Consider the following 25,852-nt stretch of genomic DNA (forward strand, 5'->3'; position numbering starts at 1 on the left):
TTATTACTAAGCTCATATTTATTTTTTAAATAAAAAAAAAAAAAGAACCTTGCCTATGAATATTAGGTGCAGCTGGCTGCTGAAAGTTTTCAGGTCTGTGTGCCCAGAAATGGAGTGTGCCAAGCGGATATGAGCAGGGCACACACAACATCTGTTATAAGGAGTCACTGAAGGATTCTAAGCAGAGTGATTTCCAAAGCTCACACTGGTCTTTGGGAGGATAACAGGCTGCAGGTGACACCAGTGGAAACACGAGTGTAGCGTGGATCTGCTGGCAGTAACTCAGGAAGGAGATGGCCGTAGCTTGGACCAGTAAGGCGGATGGGGTGGAGAGAGTGGGAAGGTTTGAGATACATTCAAAGTAGGAACTGCAGGGCTTGACGATGGATAGGATGTGGGCCTGAGAGAGAGTGGGGCATCAAGGGAGCTCCTAAGTTTCTGGCTTTGTTAACTAGGTGAATGAAGATGCTATTCTCTGAGAAGGAACTGGAGAAGAAAATGTTGCTATTATTGTGGAATCTGATTAAATTAAGGAGACCGCACCTAGTCTGGGGCCTTCCCTATGCTAGGCTCTCAGTAAGGTTCTGTGTTTTACCTTCCACTTTCATGTTCTTTGGAGACAATATCAAAGCCTGCTGGGACCCACAAAGAGTGAAACATTTAATCTCTGGGAAATAACAGACAATAGAAACAAACTTCCCAGCCCACCTTGGCAGGTTTACTGAAATTCCATGTGATATCCCTGGTGACCCAGATAGTAAAGAATCTGCCTGCAATGCAGGAGACCCAGATTCAATCCCTATGTCAGGAAGATCCCCTGCAGAAGGGGATGGCAACCCAGTACAATATTCTTGTCTGGAGAATTCCACGGACAGAGGAGCCTGGCAGGCCTGTCCATGGGGTCACAAAAAGTCAGATATGACTGAATGACTAACACACATGTGACATCCCAACCCAATTCTGGAAGCAAATTCCAGAAATTACCTTTGGTCCTGATACACCAGGGGCAGATCTTTTTTTTTTTTTTTTGATTGGCATCAATTATAAGCTGAGGGTTAGAACAATGTGGTCATTTTCAGCTGGTGATGTGCTTTTAGTTCAGTATTTTCAAATGGCTCAGAGTTTTCCTCTTAACACATGGTCCAAAAATAAACATGGAAGAGCAAACATTTGGGATTGCTCCAGAAGATCTGAATCAATCATTCACATATTCAACAAACATGAGCATCGAGTGTTTTCAAGGGAACTGGTAGAGAGAGGAGCTTTCTCGAGGAGCTAAATCATATGAGCAGAGATGAAACTGTTCACAGCCAAGAAAGAAAGTATACTGGGCGGGGGTCAGAAAAGGGGGTGATTATTATCCACAAGTGTCTTTACAGGGAATACAGGGACATGGAATGCTGCAATAGACTTAGAGACGGAAAGACATGCAGAGTTACCAGGAGTGCAAATTGGTACAACCACTTTGGAAAACTGGCGATATCTATTAAAATTAAAGGCAATGGCAACCTACTCCAGTTCTCTTGCCTGGAAAATCCCATGGATGGAGGAGCCTGGTAGGCTGTAGTCCATGGGGTCGCTAAGAGTCAGACATGACTGAGAGACTTCACTTTCACTTTTCACTTTCATGCATTGGAGAAGGAAATGGCAACCCACTCCAGTGTTCTTGCCTGGAGAATCCCAGGGACGGGGGAGCCTGGTGGGCTGCCGTCTATGGGGTCGCACAGAGTCAGACACGACTGAAGCGACTTAGCAACAGCAACAGCAAAACACTGTAATCTAGCAATTCCATTCCTAGGCATATTCCAAAGAGAAATGCATTCATTTGTTCACTAAAAGACTTGTGCTAGAGAGTTCAAGGTCATGCTATTCATAAGAGCAAAAAAATCAAAACAAAGAAACTGGAAACAACACAAGTGCTGACCAACAGTAGTATGAATGAACAACCTGTGGTATATTTACACAATGGAGTATCGTGATACACTGTACAGCAATGTGAATAGTTTACAAGAACATGCAATAACATGGATTATTCCCACACAGTTATAATTCTAATAATAATACTTTACAGCTGGACATACTGTTAAATAATTCAAGAAATACTGAGAAGTAATTGCTAGAATGGGCTTCCCTGGTTCTAGGACTCAGTGGTAAAGAATCCGTCTGCCAGTGCAAGAGATGGGGGTTTAATCCCTGGGTGGGGAAGATCCCCTGGAAGAGATCTATTCTTGCCTAGGAAATTCCGTGGACAGAGGAGCCTGGTGGGCTACAGTCCCTGGAGTCATGACTGAGCAACTGAGCACAATACACACATACACAATTCCTAGAATAGACACTGTCCGAGGAACTGGAGATGTGACAGTAAACAAGATCTTGAAAAACCCTTGCCTTCATGTATCTTACATTCTAGCTAAGGGAACAGATAGAAAGTAATATATCTGAAATCTCTGAACGTGTTTTAGTATGGTTTTGGCTTTTTAATGGAATTAAATAACTTAATGGCCAGGATTGAATTAAATGAACATTATCCCCTAAACCTGGAGTTGAGGAACATCTGTGGAGAGGGGTGACCCTTGATGGATATCAAGGTCATGGATGGATATCAGAATTATATGTAAAATGTTGTATGTCTGGGGCTTTTTCTGGGGAGATGGTCCAAGGCATTCTCAGATTCTTAAAAAGGTTGCTGACCCAAAGGGAGTTCCAAATCTCCAGATTCTCCCCAGTGCTGCTCAGGGAGCAAACACACAATCCCAGAACACTGGCCTATAATTATGGGAACAACTGTATTTTGCTCAATTTGCTCAACATTATTTCTCTGAACCAGGAAATGTATAGCCCTGTCCTACGTGTCATTCATAAATGCTACAAAAGATCTTGCTGCTTCATACTCTGATCGCTTTGCAGAACTACTCCCTGCCTGTCTGTCAGGCATGGGGTTGTTTCCCCTGTCTTACCATCCCACAAAGGTTGCTGTGAGAGCTTTGGGAAGATTGTTCCTTTTAAAGTTTTGTCTTGAAGTGTTTTCAAAAACTGCAAGAAGTGGGTCAAGTAGTACCAACGGTTTAATACTCCAGAATGGCTTTTGACCACATTTTCAATACAGCAAGAATAGCTATTAAAAATCACCTACAGGATATGACAAAGGGATGGTTTTAGCTTTAATTCATCATTGATCTTCCTCTCCCCCCAACAATAGTAGTCTTTTATCTGTGATAAAATAGCAGAATGAAACATACTTATTACAATAATGGAAAAATACGTATTTTCTGGCAAGATATTTCATGCTTCTATGCCCTTGGACGTTCCTCTCAAATTTTTTTCATTCACCATAACTAATGTGTCAGTTTCAGGGTAAACAGGCAAGATGGAGTGGGGGGTAAGGGGGGGGTTGAAGGGTGGAATGTTGCCATGGTAACAAAGGATTTCAGTGATGAGTATCCATGGTGATTGTTGCTAAATTCTGAGAGGCTTTAAATGCTTTATTTAAAATACATAACAACTGTGCAGCTGCTGAGGATGTTGTGAGAGGAAGAGAGGAATGAACTGTTTGTTCCTTTATGGATCCATGCTTGGTGCGGTTCAGAAGGAAAAAAATAAGGCAGTTTAAGGACAGACGGGCTCCCTGTGTGATGCTATTTAGCAGCTATCAAGGTCTGCTCTCCCTCTAACACAGGATGCTCTCACAGTTCTGGGTCCCAGTTTTACCTTGATCGCCTACTTGACAGGGTAAGCCCTGAGATAAACTCCAGCAGGAGCCAGTTTCCATCCTGCTCCTTCCTTGGGCACCCTGCCCACATTACTGCCTCAGAACAGAAACACCCAGCACCCTGAGCAGAACTGAGAATTCCCAAGGGACGAACCCCAGTGGAAGCTTAAAATGAAGGCTGAGGATTGTGAAGCAGGGACTATTTTTTTCACCCCCAAATTTGAATGGAAGATGAATTGGAGGAGTGGGACTAGAATCCAGGTGGTCTAATTAATAACAGAGTTCTCCTTTTGTATTAGAATGAACTTTCGCTATGAACAGCAAAGATCCAACAGAAACTTAAAAAAAAAAAAAAAAGCTCATTTCTCTTTTATAAATCCAATCAATTCATTAAGTAATAAATCCAGAGGCTCAGAGGGCCAGGGTCCCCTTATTGCTCCACTAGACTCCATATTCATGGTCCCTTCTTTGTCCACCATGGCTGCCTAATTCTAACCATCACATCTAATTCCAACCAACAGGGAAGAGAAAGCGATGAAGAAATAAAAGCAATGGTCCAAATAAATGTCTTTTTAAAGAAGGTTCCTAAAAACTGCTCCCTGACACTTTACTTTATACCTCATCTAGTTACCAAACACAAGTCCGTGTGCCGATACACAGTGAGGCCAAACAATACCACAATGTTGGAGTTTGGAGCAGAGAAAGGCTTATTGCAGGGCCATCCAAAGAAACGGATGACTCGTGCCTTAAAAACCCTGAACTTCCTGAAAGCTTTTGGCAAAGCTCTTTTATAGGAAAGGTGAGGGAGGGGCATGGTTAGTTGTTGCAAACATCTAGGCGTCAGATCCTTTGTTCATAAGGTCAGGACATGATCAGGTTATGATATATAGACCTATAAACCTACAAACCTATAAACCTCCACCAAAACAAATGTTAGTCTCTGTTCTGATGATAAAGTCTCTGTTCTTGGGAGAAAGGTCCCAAGGTTTAACTTTTGCCCTCTAGGGCCCCTATGCCAGCCAGTTACTCTGCCCAGGAGCATTTGTCCAGCATCCAGTCTGGGTCCTTCTGCCTGTGCCCAGATCCTGCTGAAGAGGCAGCTCTCAGCTGGTGGTGCCCTTGGGGCCAGGTCCCCAGACCTGCCCCGTCATCATCATTGAGGGAGCCAGGCATCCAGGACCATGCCGCTCTCAGGCTTTTCATTTAGACAGGAGAGAATAGTTGTATAGGATCAATAGAATACATGTCATAGCAAGTATCAGGTTAATTCCCAGCTCATCACAATTGCCCTTCTTTGAGAACAGCCCCAACTGTTACGGAAATCACTGACCAAAACTGCCCACCCTCGCCAGGCAAAATAGTAACCACTTGCATGAGTTATCAAACAGGAGGTCCTGGTAAGGAACATGGAACTGACAAGCTACTACCAGCCAGAATCAAAAAAAAAATCAAAAGGAAAGAGGTGAGACGCCAGTCCATATGTTCTGCCACCTTCCCAGAGTCCTTCTCACCGGACTCCATCTTGGCTGAGCAATGCACGCACCACCAGGAAGGGCCCTGAGTCGGAATGATTGGCCAAAGACAACCCGGAAGCTAACCCCATAAAACCTGAGACTGCGAGCTGCGAGGCAGAGCAGTTCTCCTGGGTTCCCTTACCCTGCTGCTCGCCGCCCAGGGCGCCCCTCCCCAATAAAGTCTCTTGCTTCGTCAGCACGGGTGTATCCTCGAACAATTCCTTTCTGAGTGCTAGACCAGAGCCCAGCCTCCGGGCCCTGGAAGGGGTCTGCTTTCCTCCAACACAACCACAGAGGTGGACTTGAGGTAATAATGTGCAACGTCCTTCCAACTTAACCCTGGCCTCTAGTTACCTTCTAGACGTATACAACTGATCCAAACTGGACCAAGTTGTGAAACTTGAACAGAGAGACCGAAGCTGATGGAAACTATTTCTTTAAGGGCAGCATCCACGTACGTCGTCCTCTGCGGACATCAGGACGTTCGGAGACGGCAGCCATTAGGTGGAGGAGGCGGAGATCAGGGAGAGGGTCGCCTCCGCCTGAAGGCCAAGACGAGGGCTCTGGAGCTCTGGAGCTCTGGAGCTCTGCGAGCAAGACACAGCCCTCAGCCTGTGCCTGGGCCCCTGGTTCACCTGCCAGCCCTGAGCTGGAGGGCCCCTGAGAGAAGGCTGAGCTCCACCTCTGGGCACACTCACCTCTGAGAGGGCCACCCGCTGCCAGGGTGACCGCTGGAGGAGCGAGACCTCCAGGCTCCGCAAACTCTGGATCTCGTTCCAACGGTCTCGCGGTAACATGCCTCGCACCCCCACCCCCCAGGACTGTAGGTGCTGCTGCTGCTGCCAAGTCACTTCAGTTGTGTCTGACTCTTTGCGACCCCATAGACGGCAGCCCACCAGGCTCCCCCGTCCCTGGGATTCTCCAGGCAAGAACACTGGAGTGGGTTGCCATTTCCTTCTCCAATGCATGAAAGGGAAAAGTGAAAGTGAAGTCTCTCAGTCATGTCCGACTCTTAGCGACCCCATGGATCGCAGCCCACCAGGCTCCTCCGTTCAATGGGATTTTCCAGGCAAGAGTACTGGAGTGGGGTGCCATTGCCTGAGACAATCCTAAATGGTACATTGGGCTTCCCTGGTGGCTCAGACTGTAAAGAATTTGCCTGCAGTGCAGGAGACTGGGGTTCGATCCCTAGGTCAGGAAGATCCCCTGGAAAAGGGAATGGCAACCCACTCCATTCTTTCCTGGAGAATTCCATGGACAGAGGAACCTGGCAGGAGCAACTAACACATAATCTTTACCTTGGGAGAAATTCGTCCCTTTTTTCATTCCCTTCCAATCCTGAGCGCGACAAGGAGAAAGTCTCAAGTTGGTAACCACGGGTCCCCAATGCTGTCCTCAAACTTGCTATTGCCTCCTTTTAACAGAGAGGAAGTCTCAGCCCAGAATTCTTTTTTAATATTTTTAAATTTTATTTGGCTGCTCTGGGCCTTAGTTGTGGCATGCGGGATCTGGTTTCCTGACCAGTGAACCCCAGATATCTGCATTGGGAGCTCAGAGTCTTAGCCACTGGACCACCAGGGAAGTCCCAGCCCAGAGTTCTAAGTAGCCCTAAATATCCCTAAATACTAAACCCGATGAGCAGAGCAGATGCTAGCTTTTGTTGTACATGAGTCATTGTCTTAACAATCACAGTTGCCTAGTACAGCTTCATACATGGATTTACTTGCCTTGTATAATTATCATTTATTTTCTATTTTTGTAAGTAATAAGATTTTCCATTTACACTTGGGCAGTTATTTCCTTTTAAATAAACACCTTTATGTTTTTTAAAGAGAATTGATTTAAAAGGAAAAACTTACGTGTACAATAGTACCAGGGGCACATGAGTATCTTACAAGTGTGACTGAACTATGGGAACACAAAATTTTCATGGAAAATACAACTACTGAGGCTGGAAGGGGCCTCATTCTAATCCCAGTTATGCCACTGATTTGCTGTGGACAAGTCCCTTTACCTCTCTGGGCTCCCATTTCTTTACCTGTAAAATAAAGAAAACTGAACTCCTGTAAAATGAAGAACCACTGAACAGTGGTTGCTAAGATCCCTCCTCTAAGTAATAGGAATTCTGGGGTCTACAGAGAACCCCAAAATATAACTTCCAAGGACCCAGACATTATTCCTCTAGTGATACCAGCTTTGCCTCCATGAGCCTTTGAGAGCACGTGTTCTCTCATGCATGCTAAGTCACGTCCAACTCTGTGTGACCCTTTGGACTGTAGCCTGCCAGGCTCTTCTGTCCATGGGATTCTCCAGGCAAGAATACTGGAGTGGGTTGCCACGCCATCTTCCAGGGAATCTTCCTGACCTAGGAATCGAACCCGTGTCTCTTATATCTTCTGCAATAGCAGGTGGGTTCTTTATGACTAGCACCACCACCTGAGAAGCCCCAGTTGAGAGCACATCAAGCAGCAAAGTTTAGTTTAGCGATGGAGATTAATCTGTATTCAGAACATTGCAAATAAATAAAGATTTTTAAGCCAGTGGAGAGCCATCTCCCAAACATGCAAAATTAGAGTTAATTATTTTTAAAACAATACATCTCTTAATTTGCAAATGAGCAGAACCGGCATGCTAAGCAGGGTTTTATTTTGGATGCTAACTACAGTAGCTTTTTCAATGGAAGATTTTCATACTCCTCTTCACACTTCCCCTCAACTGTTTATTAATAACTCTGCCTTTTCCTTGGGTTTAAATTATCCCTAAATATTAAAGCCAGTGTGCAGAGCAGATGCTAACTTTTGTTTTACGTAAGTCACTTGTCTTATTATAACCCGAAACAAAGACCCATATCAAGAAATCCCGAGAGATGATCTACTTCGGAGCTCTGGACTTGAACAAAATTGGGGGGGAATCTGGGGGGACACAGCTCCACTTGTCCCTCAGAAATATTGACATCTGAGTTCCCAGGCATATCAAGAAATGCGTGGGAAAACCACTATTTTACACCCAAGCACTGGAGAAAATTGAAGTGTCTGACTATAGCAAGTGTTGTCAAGGATGAGGAATTCTTATAGACAGGAAGCCAGTCAAGGGAGGCCCCATGCCTGCAGTGGACAGAAGGATGGCTTTGGAGTTATTCACTCAACAAATATATATTGAGCACCTACTGTGTGCCAGGCACTGCTCTTGATGCTGGGGAAGCAGCAGAGGGCATGACAAAGCACCTTGCTTTCATGGAGCTGATCTTTTTGAGGGGAAGAGTGAACAACAAACAAAAATAAATAAGTGATAGAGTGTGTTAGATAATGAGAAGTGCCAGGGAGGAAAATAAGGAAAGAGGGAGAAATCGGGGGTAGTGGGGAAAATTTGCAATTTTTAAAAGGGTTGTCAGAGAAGAGGTGACATTTGAGCACACACTTGAAACAAGTTTATGCAACTATTTGGGGAAGAGTATTCTAGGCAGAAGGAACAGCCTGTGCAAAGGCCCTGAGGTAGGAGTGTGCCTGGATGATTAACAAAGAGGTGGGGAGAGAGGACATAATCAGGGAGACCAGGGAAGAGGCTACTGAGATGTGAGAGTGGCTGGCCCAGGTGATAGCAGTGGGGTTGAGGAAAAGTGGGCAGGTACATATTTAATAGAGACAAAAGATTGTGCTGAATCTAGTTAGAGCTGAGTTCAAATTCCAGTTCATCCATTTTCTCAGATATGTCACTTTTCCTCTCCGAGCCTCAGTTTCTTCATCTGTAAAATGGGGATAATCGTTCCATTGGCAGCTGTGGTGGGGAGTCAGTGACATAGCTGGTGCACAGTAACTCAAAGCTATTATTATTATCTCTTCCAGCCAATGTCCACCTCCTCAGGGCTCCATTGACCACCTTAGAAAGACAGAGTGCCCTGGGGGTGGCGGGTTATCACAGAGCCATGTTCTGATATGGAAAAGGGAAATGAATCTGACCAGAGTGGACCCTAAGAAGCTGATGTCACCGGCCACAAAGAAACAGGATGGGCCACGGGCACAGGAGGAGACTGACCACCACCACACGACCTGTCCTCAGCTAGAAGCCAGGAAAACCTCCTTCCATCCTCCGCCTCTCTCTCTGCTTCTGCCAGTCTCGTTTCATCTCTCCATTAACTGTAGCCCCTTGTTCTTGATGGCGAGTTCTGGCCGCCTCTGATGGCCTTTCTGCACACTGAAGATGTGGGAAAAACAAAATAATTAAACCCTGCCTTTCTTGGTATCTTTCAGCTGGGAACCCAAAGTGCTTTTCCAACATTAATGAGACTGCTGAGGCTTCCAGCAGCTGAGCACGGAGGGCAGGTCACTGACACAGCATGGACCCGACTGTCATGGTCTTTCTGCTGCCTTAAGAGCCCTCCAGGAGGAATAGCAGCTAATTCAGAGAAATGTCCATGCAGTTCTATAAGGATGGATGACTCTGCCCTTTGGGTTACCTCTTTTAAAAACAGTAAAATTCAACACAGAAAAAGGAAGCCAGAAAACCCTAAAATGTTTATGGAAGAACTCTTATGTAATTCGCGGCTGCTGCTAAGTCGCTTCAGTCGTGTCCGACTCTGTGCGACCCCATAGACGGCAGCCCACCAGGTTCCCCTGTCCCTGGGATTCTCCAGGCAAGAGCACTGGAGTGGGTTGCCATTTCCTTCTCCAGCTGATTACCAATAATCAGCTTATCCACTTCTGCTATAATCAAGCTAGAAATCAGCATAATGTCATTATGTCAATCAATAAACATTCTCTGTCATTTCACATGTCACTCAGACGTGTTTTTCTGATCTCTGTATTTAAAACAGCATCCCACTACCCCCATCTCTATCATTCTTTGTTCTTTTATCCTATTTTATTTGTCTTATTTCTTCTATTATTGTATGAAATTGTGATTATTTATCTATTTTCTTATTTACTATTTTCTCCTCCAGCTGGAAATAAACCTCATGTCTGCTTATTTGTTGCTCTGTGCCAGCACCTATCACAGTGACCATCACGTAGTACACCCTCAATAAATACTGAATGAGTGGATGAATGAAAGAGGGAACAACCCTTCGGGGTAGGTGGGACTCATATATCTTTGCCATTTAACAGATGAAGAAACTGAGGCTTATCCAGATTGAAACAAATAGCTCAAGGAGGGGTACAGGACAGAGCCAAGGGTTAGAAGAGAAAGAAGGGTGGGCCATGAGGTCTCCTGAGTCATCACATTCTGGACCATGACTGAGGAATCCAACATTCTAAATTCAAATTGATAAGTGTGTCAAGATAGGAAGATAACTCACATTTCATTTATTTGCTTGATGTATAATTTTCAAATTCACAAACAAAAGATACCCTGGCCTCCCTCTGCACTCTTGCCTTGGGGCCTGCAAATGTTAGAGGTGCCCCCATCACCCCGAGCCAAGAAGTGAGCCTGGAACCCATGCTGGGCTGATTGTATGTCCCCCCTCCCACCGTCTAACTCCTACACCTTCTGATTAATGTCTTTGACTTAACTGAGCCCAAATTGGTGTCTGTTGCTTCCAACCTAAGAACCCGCCAGGTATTCCCAACCCCAAATTCATTGTTCCTTCCATTAGAAAAGGAGGAAAATACACATCAGGTCTGCATCCCCAGAAGACATACAAGACACAGAGAGGGAGAAAGGGGAGGGTAGGATGGAACCTCAGGTACATCTCACAAGAGATATCCAGAGACTGCATTGGATCCTCCATCCCCAGTTCCCCCCACCTCAACTGACTCAGGGCAAATAGAGTCTTAAAATTCACTAAATCTCATAAAAGAGATTATACCTTCAGCTGCAACCTCCACCCTCATATGTATAGAACAAAAAAAAAGCAAAACCATTAAAAATCATTTTAATTTTTGCTAGAAATCATTAAAGCCTTCACACTTGATGCTCTGTCTTTTGTAAATATTTCTATCGCATCCCCTAAAAAGTGATCTCACTGAATGGATGAATAATAATCTAAAGAGAGGACAGGAGGAAATTTACATCATTTAAATGAGAGCCTCTATTATGCAAAATTATTATTCAAATCATGCAAATATCACCCTCTCAACTGGATGAACTTGCCAGGGGAGGGGGGAGGGAGCAGAGGCAGACCACTCCATGGAGCGGAGGGAGGGAAGAAGCAAGATAAGCAGGATCCTAGAATAGCATCTGGAGGGTACTAAAACCTGCAATGGTCCACGGCGGGATGGGTCTTTGTATGTTAGATTTGTTTGTGCATCACTCTACCCTAAAAATATGCAAAAATCTGATTCATTTCCTGTGATTCCTGCAAATTGCAAGAAATGAACCCCTCAGATGTTGTGGCTCTACATCAAGAATACTTGTAGCGACAGAAGGATGGAATTCTCTCCCAGCAGGGTGTCTAGTAAAGATGAGACAACCTGAAAAAAAGTTAGCTTTCAGGATAAGTGGAGAAAGGACAGAATGTTTGCTACAACAGAGACCAATCCCCATTATTAGTACCATGGATGCTGATACTGCTGCTAAGAAGCCCCTTCCTTTGCCAGAGAGGTTTTTTTTTTTTTCTTTCTTCCTTCCTTTTTCTTTCTTTCTCTCTTTCTTCTTTTTCTTTCTTTCTTCTCTCTTCCTTTCTTTCTCTCTCTCTTTTTTTTTAAAGGAGATTGGATGGTGCTGTTCCCCTGTTTAAAGCCTCTTAGGAGCTTCACATTCACTGATGACAGGAAGGCTACACATCCTCCCATCCACCTAGGAGTAAGTGTGATTATCATCCAGTGTCCCAAGCTGGAATCCACAGGAAACCCACCTGGAGACAGAGCTTAGCATATGGGCTATTTACTAAGGAGGGCCCTTGGGATGGATCCCTGTGGAAGGCTGGGGAAGGAAGTAGAGTGGGTAGAGGGGGAAATTGAGCTTGTGATGCAGGTTCAACCACATCCTCAGCCTGCCCAATGGGGAGGCCTGGTGCTAATTTGGTGATGTTCAAAAGTTGGGTCTTGATGGCAAGGCCTTCATACTCCACCTTGAGCTGTGGGCTGACCCAGAAAGGGAAAAGGTCAAGGTGGCTCTGCAGCTGAGGGAACCTTGAAGGGATTAACACCTGAGGGCTATCTGCTGTCAGCATCCCCCTGACAAGCCCTCCACCAAAAGGGAATCTGAGTGGCACATGGAACTGAGACTTGAGGAGTTTTTGCAACCTGCTGAACATCTCATAAGTACAACACAGACAAACAGCAGAGCCAAGATTTGAACCCAGATCTGTCCGATGCCAACATTTTCCCCACCAGCATGTACTTTTCTTAACTGCTAATCTACATTGGTTAGTAAAAAGCAAAGAAGTTCATAATGACTTGGATAAAGGGAATAAAACAGAAAAGACTGAAAGAACAATCTGTGGTTTGCCAGCCTGGGAGCCTGAGTATGTGATGGCATCTTTGACAAGTGGGAAAGTTGGGATGTGGAGCCAGCGGAGAGAGGGGAGGTGACAGGTTCTAATCTGACCAAGTGGCCTGTGGCAGAGGTTGCTAGAAGGAAAATTTGCATTCAGGGATAGATACGAAAAAAATCACCATTTTTTGAACTCTCTGAGTTGGCAAAGGGCCAGGAAGATAACCCAGCATTTGTCTGGAGCATTGCATGATGGGAAATGCCATTAACACTTGGAAAAGATGAAATGCAGCCGAGGAGATTAAAAAACAACACTGCACTTTCTTCCAGAAACTGTGAGGACTTGGGTTTCTCCCCAGAGAGAGGTAGCAACTGAAGACAGTTTCATAGATGATGACAAAATGGAACAAATACACAGTGAGGAAGCAGGGGGCCTGAAGTTCAGCAACAAAACCGCCTTGACACGTGTGCTGTGCGTCCTGGAGCAAGCCACTCGCCCTCTCTGAGCTTCGAGGTGAGTGAGCACAGAGAATTCTGCCTCAACAGAAGCCAGATATAACACAAAGCAAAATCAGATAGATTTGTTTCCTAACGATGTCTTAGTATTCTTCTGTCCCCGTCACACTTCGTTTGCACATTAAAGCTTTGCCAAGAGCGCTATTTCCACAAAAGAAAACATTCCTTCTTCATCTGCTTCTGAGGAAAAGCCCTCTCCATCTACCCTTTGTCCTTTCTCTCCAAGGGGCATTAAGTAAAAGGAATGTTTTGGTTTCCTCTTTACTGTAACAACATCTATGTGCTGATACACAGCAATGAGTGACACTCCAGCTGCAAGTTCAGAGGCACTAGAAAGTGATCTGGGATGTGCAAAGAAGGAGGAGGGAGGGGGCTTCCTTCTGGGCCCTCCCCGCTCTGACCACCTACCTTCTGACCTACAGAGGCGGCCCCTCCTGCACAGCCCCGCCTGTCCTTCTCCACCCCTCACCCCACCCTGCCTCCAACCCCGATCCTTCCCTTTGCCCTGGAGGTGGTAATGATTCTCTCTCTGCCAGCCCTAACACCTCAGTATGCCCTGTAGTCCCCTTGTTCACAACCATATCTTTATACTGGGTCACAGTTACATAACTATATAACTATACAGCTATAGTCTTTTTTTTACCAAACTCTCCTCGATTATCCAGTTGAAGTGTGCCTTCTCTTTCCCGCTGGAACCCTAGCTGATACAATAGGTGCTCAATAAATATGGATTAAAAAAAATAAATGAACGATTATTTGAATAATTGAGTGGATGAAAATGGTAACTGTGTGAGGTGATGAATGCATTAATTAACTTGATTGTGGTCATGATTTCATAATATATATGTATATTCCCTAGTAGCTTCCCTAGTAGCTCGGATGGTAAAGAATCTGCCTGCAGTGCAAGAGACCCAGATTCAATACCTGGGTCAAGAAGATTCCCTGGAGAAGGGAATGGCTACCTACTCCAGTATTCTTACCTGGAGAATTCTATGGACAGAGGAGCCTAGTGGGCTGCAGTCCACAGGGTCAAAAAGAGTTGGACGCGACTGAACAACTAACAGACACATAGGAAGTCTTCACAGTGGAGACCTTAAATGTATGCAATACCAGTTATACCTTAGTAAATCCGGAGGGGGAATGAATGGATGAATGAGGTGGATAAAGGGGAGAAGCAGAGGATTGGGGTTGAGGTTAGTTAAGAGTTAGAGTAAGGTAAGTGTTAGGGTTAGAACTGGGGTTAGGATTAGTGCTAGGGTTTGTCTTCAAAGTAGAGGGAGAAGGGATGTCAGCAAGGCAAGCAGAGCCACCCGCAGCCATCTCTGGTGCTGTGTGCAGGCTCCTCCATCCCATCTCTGCTGCCCAAGGGGCCGTGAGATGACTGTACTGTGCAAAAAGCCCATTAATTACTTTGGCTGAAGGTCAGTTGACACACCCCACAGACAGTACATTAAAACACCTATCACATGGTGGTCCTTCTGGGGGCGGCCAGCACCTCCACGAAAGGACGCTAACCTCAGCCTCCAGCAAGGTCAGATTGAAGGAGTCCGCATGCCTGACGCCCTTAGTGGAAGTCACCAGGCTCTATGGCTACGAGAGGAAGACATTTCTCATTTTAGACAAGCAATTTTGTGAGCTCCAGAGCTATGGCTTAGAATACACTCAGGAGCCCCCATCTGGCATCTTCCCTGATGCAGGCATTTTCCTTTTTTATGGAATTCTAGGTTTCTAGAGTGTTCAGCATTTCCTAAGTTTCAGTGATTCAAAGCCATGGTCACAATCTTGCTGTACCCTTGTCATGCATGCTTTATTATCTGTTTAATATTTTTCTTTATATTAACTCTCACCTCCTTTTTTTGTTCTTGTTTTTTGGTAAATCTATTTTAAAAAGGAAACATTATGTCATGCATCAGCAAAGTAGGATGGTTAAGGGCACAGGCTCTGAAGGCAGAATTCCTGGGTTCAAATCCCCCTTCTGGTATGTACTAGCTGTGTGACCTTGGGCAAGTGCATCAACCTCTCTGTGATTTTATTTTCTCATTTCTAAAGTGGGGATAAAAATAGTATCCTGTCTTGTAAGAGAAGGGAATGAGTTATGCGTGTAAAATCTTGAGAAAAGTTCCTGGATTTAGTAAGCACTATGTTGATGTTGGTAGTGGTGGTTGCTGGATTATAAATAAATGAAAAACTAGTTTTCACTGGCTACACAGAGAGAAGAGAAAGGAAAAACACAAATAGAAAATAAAAACAATGTTTTTTTATGGATATATATCTGAAGAAAATAAAAATACTCATTCAAAAAATACATGTATCCCAATGTTCATAACAGCATTATTTGCCATAGCCAAGATTTGGAAGCAAGCCAAGTGCCCATCAACAGATAAATGGATGAAGAAGATGTGGTAAAAAAAAAAAAACAAAATTTTGCCATAAAAAAGAATGAAATTATGCCAGGGACAGACTTGAATGGTATTGTGCTCAGTAAAATAAATCAGATAAAGAAAGACAGATACTGTATGATATCACTTACATGTGGAATCTAAAAATACAACAAACTAGTGATATAACAAAAAAGAAATAAACTCAGAGGTATCGAGAACAAACTAGTGATCATCAGAAGAGGGAAGAGGAGGAGCAATATAAGGGTAGAGGATTAAGAGTACAAACTATTATGTATAAAATAAATAAGCTCTGGGGGTACATTATACAGCACAGGTAACATGCCTCCCTGGTGGCTCAGACGGTAAAGCGTCTATCTGCAATGCGGGAGATCTAGATTCCATCTCTGGGTCTGGAAGATCCCCTGGAGAAGGAAATGGCAACCCACTGCAGTACTTTCGCCTGGAAAATTCCATGAACGGAGGAGCCTGGTAGGCTACAGTCCATGGGGTCTCAAAAAGTCGGACATGACTGAGCGACTTTACTAACTCACTAACAGGGAATATAGCCATTTGTTTTATAATAACTATAAATGGAGTATAGCCTTTAAAAATTGTGAATCACTATGTTGTACCCCTGAAGTTTATATAATATTGTAACTCAACTATCCCTCAACTTAAAAAGATAAAATTTTTAAAAAGGCAATGTTATTAAATTTTCTTTGTTAGAAAGAGATATTAGCCAATGCAGGTATTAAGTGCATTTTTCTTCATGGAAAAGACAAATGGAATTGATCAAGGAAAGGAATTCCCCAGTGGTTCAGTGCTTAGGATTCAGAGCTTCCACTGCAGAGGCCCTGGATTTGACTCCCGGTTGAGGAACTAAGATCCCGCAAGCCTCTTGAGAGAAGCCCAAAAAAAGAGAGAATTGAACAAAAAACACTTTAACCAGATAATATTTAAAGCTCCATCCTTGTATCAACTAAAATTTATATCATACGCTATCGTCCACTCTGGTTTTACCCTCCAGGATAGGGGCAAACAGAGGTCCCAGCGCTGGCCTGCCCAAGGGCACAGGCAGTTTAATACAGATGTCATTCTCAGCCAAGCTGGAAGTTCTTTGGACATCAGAATTCCTAAAATCTCTTCTACACAAGGATAACCAAGAGCCCCAGTTCAGCTCTGTTCAGTAGGTTTATATTTTCAGGCACCATACCTGGAAAGAACTGAAATGTAAAAGAAATCTTTAATAAAATTCCATAAAAACTTGAGAAGCAGTCAATGGCCATGACACAAAATGACTTGCAGAAGCTTCGAATATTTTCATCTTCTCCAAACTGCCTTTATGAAAAAGACAGCTATAAAAGTGAAGATTTTAGCAGCCCTCTCAGGGCTTTTGAACACACAGGCGGATTGCAATCAGTGTTGCAGTTAGCCTCAGGAAACGCAATTTTTTTGGCCACTGAAAATGCCTGTGATATTCTTCTTTGGTTTTCAAAATAAATGCAAATACACATCCCTCAAGACAAAAGGAAAGTAAGGAATAAAATAAAAAATAAAAATGTCAGGTTTGGGGGGATGAAACCAGGAGATAGAGTTGGTCGCTGTGGGAAGTGGACCAATTATTTTACCTCGTTCAGGGCCTGAGTTCTTCACCTTAAAAAATAGGTAATTGAAACTAATGGTCTCTATGTAGATGTGGTTGCCAAGGGGGAAGGAGGAGAGGGAGGGGAGTAGACTGGTAGTTTGGGGTTAATAAATGCAAACTACTAAGTTTAAAATGGATAAACAACCAAGTCCTACTGTATACAACAGGGAACTATTGATATATCAAATTTCCTGGGATAAACCATAATGGAAAAGAATATAAAACAAGAATGTATATATGTGTATAACTGAATGACTTTGCTGTACAGCAGAACTTAGTGCAACATTGTAAATCAAGTATACTTCAATTAAAAAACAACTAATGGTCTCTAATGACGGCCACTTACATCTCTTACACACACACACACACACACACAGACCTCTAACAGAGAAAACTAGCTGCTCCTCCACCCACCCACTCAGCCCTTCCCCACATTATTCTTAGTTGAAGGTTGGCCATCCTCCTAGGAACCAGGACTCCAGACTTGAGGCCTCTAAGCACCTTATCTCCATCATATCCATCCACATAGCATGCCAAATCTTGCTAACTCTCCTTTTATTATTTATTTTTGCTTTTATTTATACAATGCTTATTATATTCCAGGGGGGAAAATGGGTTTAAATCTTTCCGACAGTCAGTAATAAGCACTATTATTTTGCTACCCAGCACCCATACCCCTTCTTCTGGTAATGGCACCCTGTTTTCTTTTGAGGACCATCCCCCACTCTTAATCCATGAGGCTTGGGAAATGCCAACGCACACTCCCTTCCAATGACCCAGGCCTTACAATGCGTGTGTGTATTCCATCCCTCTGGCTATAAGGATTCACTCAGGAATGGGCATGTGAGCTGTGGTGATCCAATTACCAACCCCACAATTTTTATCAGAACTATTAATAAAGAGGTAATCTCTTTAGATAGAATTTGTTGAGGGAGTGTGACTTAGGTCTGGATGTATTGGCAGCCACCTTGCCACCATGAGGAAAGAAACAGCCTAAATAAAGCCAACACTTAATCAAGAGATAAATCCCTAGTAACTTTACTAAAGCCTCTGGATCCAGCCATACCTGAAATTGGAGCCGTCTTTAGTGAGCACACAACACAAGTAGTTACCTTAGTGGGAGAATGAAAGCAGAATATCTCAGGTAGAACACTGAGGCATATGCAAAGGCCCTGAGGCAGAAACAGAAAGGAAATATTTTTTTTTTGTGAAACAGAAAGAAAATCATTGTGTCTGGGGTGCAGAGACCAGGGACAGGCAAGAGTGGAAGAAAATACGTTCTGAGAGAAAGGTAAGGGTCAGACCATCAAGGACAGACCAGAGTATGTATTTAGGTATTTATTCTAAAGTCAATAGGCAAAATAATAATAATAAGTAAAGGCAATAGGCAAAATTTTAAGAAGGAGAGGGTTAACAGTCTGATTTGAATTTTGAGAAATTTACTGGGGTTGTTTGAAGGAGAATGGACTGGGAAGGCAGATTTTGGAGGGACAATTCGGGGACTATTGTAATCATCAGGGGAGAGAAGGTGGCCTGGAACACGGTGGCATGTGTCCAAACAGCTGCCCTTGGAAAGGCCACAGAGAGGAGGAGAGGCCGGCCACGTGCTCTATCTTAGTAGCTACATGAAATGAAAACTAATGCAACAACCAAGGCAAGATTTGCTGCCCCCAGCAGCCCACCCAAACCACCGAATCGTGGAGAGCTAACACAATCAATAAATCCACAGTTGCTGGGCAAGAGCGCTGCTCTGCATATATATCGGCACGAAGTAAGGGACCAGGAGCTATGCACCAGTTACATCCAGTCACCCCTAAGGCTTGCAAGAACCTGGAAGCTGGGCGAACTGTCTGCCAGACAGGACCCCTTATACCTGTTTGTCTTTTCCTGTTTACACTCCTGAGTGATTTCTCCTGAATATTTCCCTTGAATTAAAAAATGGCAGATGTTCATCATGAAGGGGAATGATTCCTGTACAGGGGAGAAATTAGACAATATCACCTTGGCCACGTGATCAAGGTTAACATCATCAATAACAGGACAAATGACACCTCATGCCTCCTGATGGGACACATCAAGAAGGACACAACGATGCCCACACTGTGTTTTTGCCAAAAAATGTTTAACCCCAACCTAATCATAAGAAACAATCAAATTCAGATCAATGGACTTTGCACAAGACAAAGGCCTGTGCTTCTTTACACAGCATCATAATTATGAAGGATGAGAATGCTTTTAGTATTTGCACCCTGCAGTATTAAAGGATGAAGTGTCATGCTGTCTGTACTTGAGTCTAAGGAAAAGTAATGATATTGATAGACAAAGAAAGTATGTAGGGAGGTGGGTAAATAGGTAGGTGGGTAGATAAGATAGGTAGGTAGAAAGATAGGTAGGGTAGGTAGGACTGATGCTGAAGCTGAAGCTCCAATAGTTTGCCCAAAGAGCTGACTCACTGAAAAAGACCCTGATGATGGGAAAGATTGAGGGCAGGAGGAGAAGGGGATGACAGACGATGAGATGGTTGGATGACATCACCAACTCAAAGGACATGAGTTTGACCAAACATTGGGAGATAGTGAAGGACAGGGAAGCCTGGTGTGTTGCAGTCCATGGGGTCACGAAAAGTCAGACACGATTTAGCGACTGAACAACAACAAGAATAAGATAGATAGGCAGGTATATAATGTAGATAGATAGATAAGATAGGTAGACAGATAAAGATAGGTAGATTAAGTGGGTAGACAAATAAGACAGATAGATGGGTAGATAGATAAAATAGGTAGATAAAGACAGGTAGGTAAGTAGGTAGGTAGATAGGTAGAGAGAGGTAGGTAGACAGAGATGACATAAATGTGGCACCTGTCAAAAATGGCGCTATCAAGGTAACAATTATGTAAGTGTTCATTGCACTAATCCATTATTCTTGCATTTCTTTTGCACTCTTGAAATTTCCCAAGTTATAAATTGTGGGGAAAAATCAGTAACTTCTTTCAATGCTCACACATACAGCACACAGCCAGTGTCCTGCCGTCACTGTAGTGAAGAATCACCTCCCTGATTGGCAATGTTACCAGGCATCCTAGTTTGCCCAAGACAGAGAGCATTATTCACAGTGCCCCCTGAAAACCAAGATGGCTGCCCAAAGTGGAGAGAAAATATCACCACCATCTGACTTCTGAAATAGCAGCATGTAACACTCACACTTGTCAGGTGTACGATGGGCACGTAATGGTGTGCCGAGTATGCAAAGCTGAACACGGTCAGGCAGTTTCCTGACCTCATGGAACTGATGGTCCAGAGACAGAGAGTGAATATTTTATGCTGTGTCTGATGCTGTGTTCACACTCGAGAAATTTAACATTGACACATCACTGTCTAATATATAGTCAATATTTTTATTTCCCCATTGTCTCCCAAATGTCTTGCTTTTTTGGGAACCAGGATCCAGTTAGAGATCACACATGCCATTTAGTAGTCCTTTTGATTCAGTCTCCCGGAATTTAGAGCAGTTCCCTTCTCTCTTTACATTCTAAAATGCTTGGAAAAAATCCAAAGGAAAAAAAAATTGTGATATATGGAAATTAAATGAAATTCAAACCTCAATGTCCATCAATAAAGTTTTATTGGCACACAGCCCCATCATCCAGGTACACATTATCTCTGTTGTGTCCCAACAGCAGAGTCATGATAGTGACAGTCTGGCCTGTCAGCATAAAATATTCACTCTCTGACCCTTTATAAAAAAAAATTTCGCCGACCTCTGGTCAACAGTTGTATTTGCAGTTGATTTCCTAGGGTCACCAAAAGATGAAGTAAGATAAGGCAAGTGTAACAGAAGCACCTGGCACTTAATAAATTCTCAGACAATGTGATTTGGTTTACTGTCTCAATTTATTCATCTGACAAGTGAAGGTTACTGCACCTACAGAGACTTTCCTAGCAGTTCAGTGGTTAAGACTCCGCATTTCCACTGCAGGGGTGTGGGTTTGATCCCTGGTTGGGGAACTAAGATTCCACATGTTCTGTGGTACAGCTAACATTTTTTTTAAAAAGGAAAAGAAAGAAATCACCAAAGCTCATATAGATAATCTCTGCCACAAGTTATCATCTGAGAAGGCAGTTGTGGTGTAGTGAAGAAAAAGCATTGCAGCTACAGGGTGTGTGGTTGTGTGGAGGTAGTCAGAGAATGCAGGTCAAGCCCTTGGCAGTGCCTGCACCTGGAAATCAGTCAACAAACAGCAAGTCCTGGCTGTTAACACAAGCTGACTTGAGCAGTGCACTATTCACAAGGTGCTTGTCACATTTATTAGCATCGTCTTTTTAATGTTTCATCCTGAAATATTTCAAATGTTCAAAAGAATATACAGAACATATAATCTTATAATATGAACATATTATAAAATGTTATAAAATCCATAAAAACATGAAATATATCATCTTATAATGCAAATACCTTATAAAATGTCACAAAATCTAAAATTATATGGAACTTATGCTCTTATAATGTAAATAGATGATAAGACATAAAAACGATAACGTGAATAAACAGCTCCAGTAAGCATCGTGGAAGCCATGGGAAGCCCACTGGCCCCTCTCTCTTTTCCAGCCTCATCTCTTCCTAATGTGGAAACAACTACTAGAAAATGGGGGTTATCGTCCCTGTATTTTCCTTTAGAGTTTGACTATGAACAATTTTCTTCTCTAAACATGATTATTTGTTTTTGCATGTGGCTGGGCAAGCAGAATAAATGATCTCACTGTGTTCATCTTCTCCCAAGATTTCCTTGTCCCTTCATGTGAAGGATTCATTCATATTGACAGGATCCACTCCTTCCCTTTGCTGTATCACACATGAGTCCGTGTATGGAAAACACCACAACTGATCCCATCCATTCTTCTGCAGAGGGACGTTTGAGGGATCTTTTATTGCTTTGCTCCTACAAAGAATCATTCTTGTGTATTCTGTTAGCTCATTTTATCTGCACAGGCATTGTGATCGTCACCCCATTCTCCATGAGGTTCTGAAAGCTTAAATTACTTCCCAGAGTCACGTGAGCAAAATTTATGACCCAGTCTTTACCGTCAGCTCATCCCCATTCTCAGCTCTTTCAGATCACGCTTCCCAAAGTGAAGCAATTTCCCACTCGTTGATTGTAATAAAGTAAAAGGTATTTGCTCAACCATTACCTTTTGGAAGCACTATGTAAACTCTAAAGCAACCCATGAATTTCATTCATATCCTCCCTGCTATGTGCCATTAGCTAGTAAATTCATATAACACAGAAACAAGCTATGTCAAGGGTCTGCAAGATATTTCCAAGTCCTGTAGGAAAAACATAGATGTTTATTGAGCACCTACTATGTGCCGAGTTATCCACCACCATTAAACTTTTCAACAATCCTTCACAACAAGGTAGATTTCCCAAAGAGAAATCTGTGGATCAAAGGCCTGAACTGACTTGTCTAAGCTCTTATAGCCAGTAGGTGACAAAACCAGGAAACAAGATCAAGATTGTAGGGTTTCAAAGCCCTGATTTTTCCCACTAAATTAACACGCCTAGCACAGAATGTTCCATCTCCTCCTGGAGTCTAAAACTCCAACATAATTAACACCTTGTACCAAAACATTTATTTTAACTTCCCCTTAGCAGAAACTTGATGGTTTATTCTTATATCTCATGAGAGGAATTAGGACTTACTTGTTGGTGACTCCACACCTCCACTGCAGAGGGCATGGGTTTGATCCCTGGTTGGGGAACTAAGATCCTGCATGGCTCACAGTGTGTTCAAAATATAAAAAATAAAGAGAGGACTTATGTGTCCCCAACGAGGATCTTGGGGCTTCCAAGGTGGCACTAGAGGTAAAAAATCTGCCTGACAAGCAGGTGATGTAAGAGTGTTGTAGCCACGCGTTCTGGGAAACAAATTCACTCAGGAGGACAATGCAGATAGTGGAGGGCAGTTTGTTTCACGGAACGCATGGCTACAACATTTGGTGCATTGGCCGGGAAACTCCTCACTTTGAGGAGACGAGTCCCATTTGGGACTACTCCGAGGCCTTGCAGCTCAAATATTCTAGAGGGGGAAGGTGCCTCGCCCTTCTGGAAGGATTCTGCTTCTCAATGCCTGGACCTTTCACATCAGCAGGTAGTGGACAGCAGCAGGGGAACTGAGCGCTCAGGTGAGGAGGAACCCACCCAGTAGGGTGGAAGAAGGGGGCCTGATCACCCCCCTGGGAGGGATTAGAAGGGGCACAGACCCACAGGAGCCTATTAGAATAGGCAGGTGGCAACGATTACTTGGTACACAGGTTGATGAGTGTGTTAGGGCTTAGGAAGGAAATTTGTGAAGGTCATTTAGGAGGGGAAAATTATTACCAAGCAGTTGTCAGGGGATTTTTAGAAGAAACTTGGCTTTTTTTGTTCATATTCTGCCCAACCCAAGGAGGTGTCCCATCTGCTATGAAATTCTTGAACCCCTCGGAATTGTCAGGCTAGAAGGAGGGGGATACATGCTGCTGCTAAGTCACTTCAGTCATGTCTGATTCTGTGCGACCCCATAGACGGCAGCCCACCAGGCTCCCCTGTCCCTGGGATTCTCCAGGCAAGAACACTGGAGTGGGTTGCCATTTCCTTCTCCAATGCATGAAAGGGAAAAGTGAAAGTGAAGTAGCTCAGTCGTGTCCAACTCTTAGCAACCGCATGGACTGCAGCCCACCAGGCTTCTCCATCCATGGGATTTTCCAGGCAAGAGTACTGGAGTGGGGTGCGGGGGATACATAAGTGAGTACGAATTGGCTTTTCCAGAGACAGCCTGGGACATGGGATATTTAACCCATCTGTATTTTCATCCACACCTGATCAAGCCCACCAAGGAAGAATGGACTTTAAATGTTAAGGGAGAAACAGTCTTGCATCATGTGATGTTCTGGTTCGGCTGTGCTGACCATCAGGTGAAGACATGCTGATCCCCCTTTTCCCTCTGGGATCTGGCAGGTAAGGTTTTTCTCACCCCAATTAGGAAGGAGGCAGAATGGCAATTTACGTGTTGTTGCAGCCATGAAATTAAAAGACGCGTACTCCTTGGAAGGAAAGTTATGACCAACCTAGATAGCATATTCAAAAGCAGAGACATTACTTTGCCAACAAGGGTCCGTCTAGTCAAGGCTATGGTTTTTCCTTTGGTCATGTATGGATGTGAGAGTTGGACTGTGAAGAAGGCTGAGTGCCAAAGAATTGATGCTTTTGAACTGTGGTGTTGGAGAAGACTCTTGAGAGTCCCTTGGACTGCAAGGAGATCCAACCAGTCCATTTTAAGGAGATCAGCCCTGGGATTTCTTTGGAAGGAATGATGCTAAAGCTGAAACTCCAGTACTTTGGTCACCTCATGCGAAGAGTTGACTCATTGGAAAAGACTCTGATGCTGGGAGGGATTGGGGGCAGGAGGAGAAGGGGACGACAGAGGATGAGATGGCTGGATGGCATCACTGACTCGATGGACGTGAATCTGAGTGAACTCCTGGAGTTGGTGATGGACAGGGAGGCCTGGCGTGCTGTGATTCATGGGGTCGCAAAGAGTCAGACATGACTGAGCAACTGAATTGAACTGAACTGATGGGGTGAAGATGAAGCCTAACTGCCTCCACATATTCTGTGAGGTTGAATGGCCCCCTATGGGAGTAGGATGGCCACCAGAGAACACCATGAACTTAAAAATAATGGAAGCAGTCTGTACAGTAGTCACAGGAGAGCCAAGACACCTGGATCAATATCCGTATATTGACTCATGGCTAGGGTTAGCTTAAGACCCTCTTACTTGGACAAGGTTCTGTATCCAGAAGGGAAAGGGGAAAATATTAATGGCACAAAAATTGACTGATGATAAAAAAGGAAATTCTACAGGATTTGGACAGGGATGACCTGACCCCTCCCCCATACTGGATAATGACGCGCCTGCCTCCCAGTGCTCCACCAGGACCGGAGGCCACCTTAATGCCCCATCCAGGGCCAGGTGAAGCTCCTGCAGCAGGCACTGCTCTTCCACCAGCTCTCCCGGAGTTCGTAGAGCCGCCGTTTCGGCAGGCTCCAATCCCAGCAATGGAGACCTCTGGTCAACGCCCCCAGAATTCCACTTCAGCTGGACCTCCTAGATTGTAACCATCTCTCCTGGTGAGTACTGTTGGGAAGGGGGAAGAAAACACAGCAATTAGACAGAGGCTGCACTCTGCCAAGGAACAGGGGGAAAGAACGCCACTACAGATGCCCCTCAGAGAGCTACAACAGCCTCCGGTTTGGGATGCATGGGGCTCTACCATCAGCCCCCTGTAGCCTATTATTACCAGCCATTTTCCTCTACAGATATATTAAACTGGCAGAGACACGCTCCACCCTATTCGGAGCCACAAGCCATGATTAGGCTAATGGAGACTATTTTTCGAACCCACTGCCCTGCATGGGATGACATAATCCAACTACTCGTCTCCCTCTTCAGCACTAAGGAGAGACACAGGATCCTAACTGAGGCCAGAGAATGGTTAAGAGCAATGGCACCTGAGGGTACTGCAAACCCTCAGCAGTGGGAAGAACCAGCCACCCTGACGAGAGGCCCAGTGGGGACTGTAACACAGAGGAGGGAGGGGCCACCTCGAGACATACCAGGTGGCTATTTCACAAGGTCTCAAGAGGGGGGCTCGAAAAGCTATAAGTATCACAAAACCCTC

The sequence above is a fragment of the Bos indicus genome, chromosome 17 (genome assembly GCF_029378745.1).
Source record: "Bos indicus isolate NIAB-ARS_2022 breed Sahiwal x Tharparkar chromosome 17, NIAB-ARS_B.indTharparkar_mat_pri_1.0, whole genome shotgun sequence".
Taxonomy (NCBI): Eukaryota; Metazoa; Chordata; class Mammalia; order Artiodactyla; family Bovidae; genus Bos; species Bos indicus.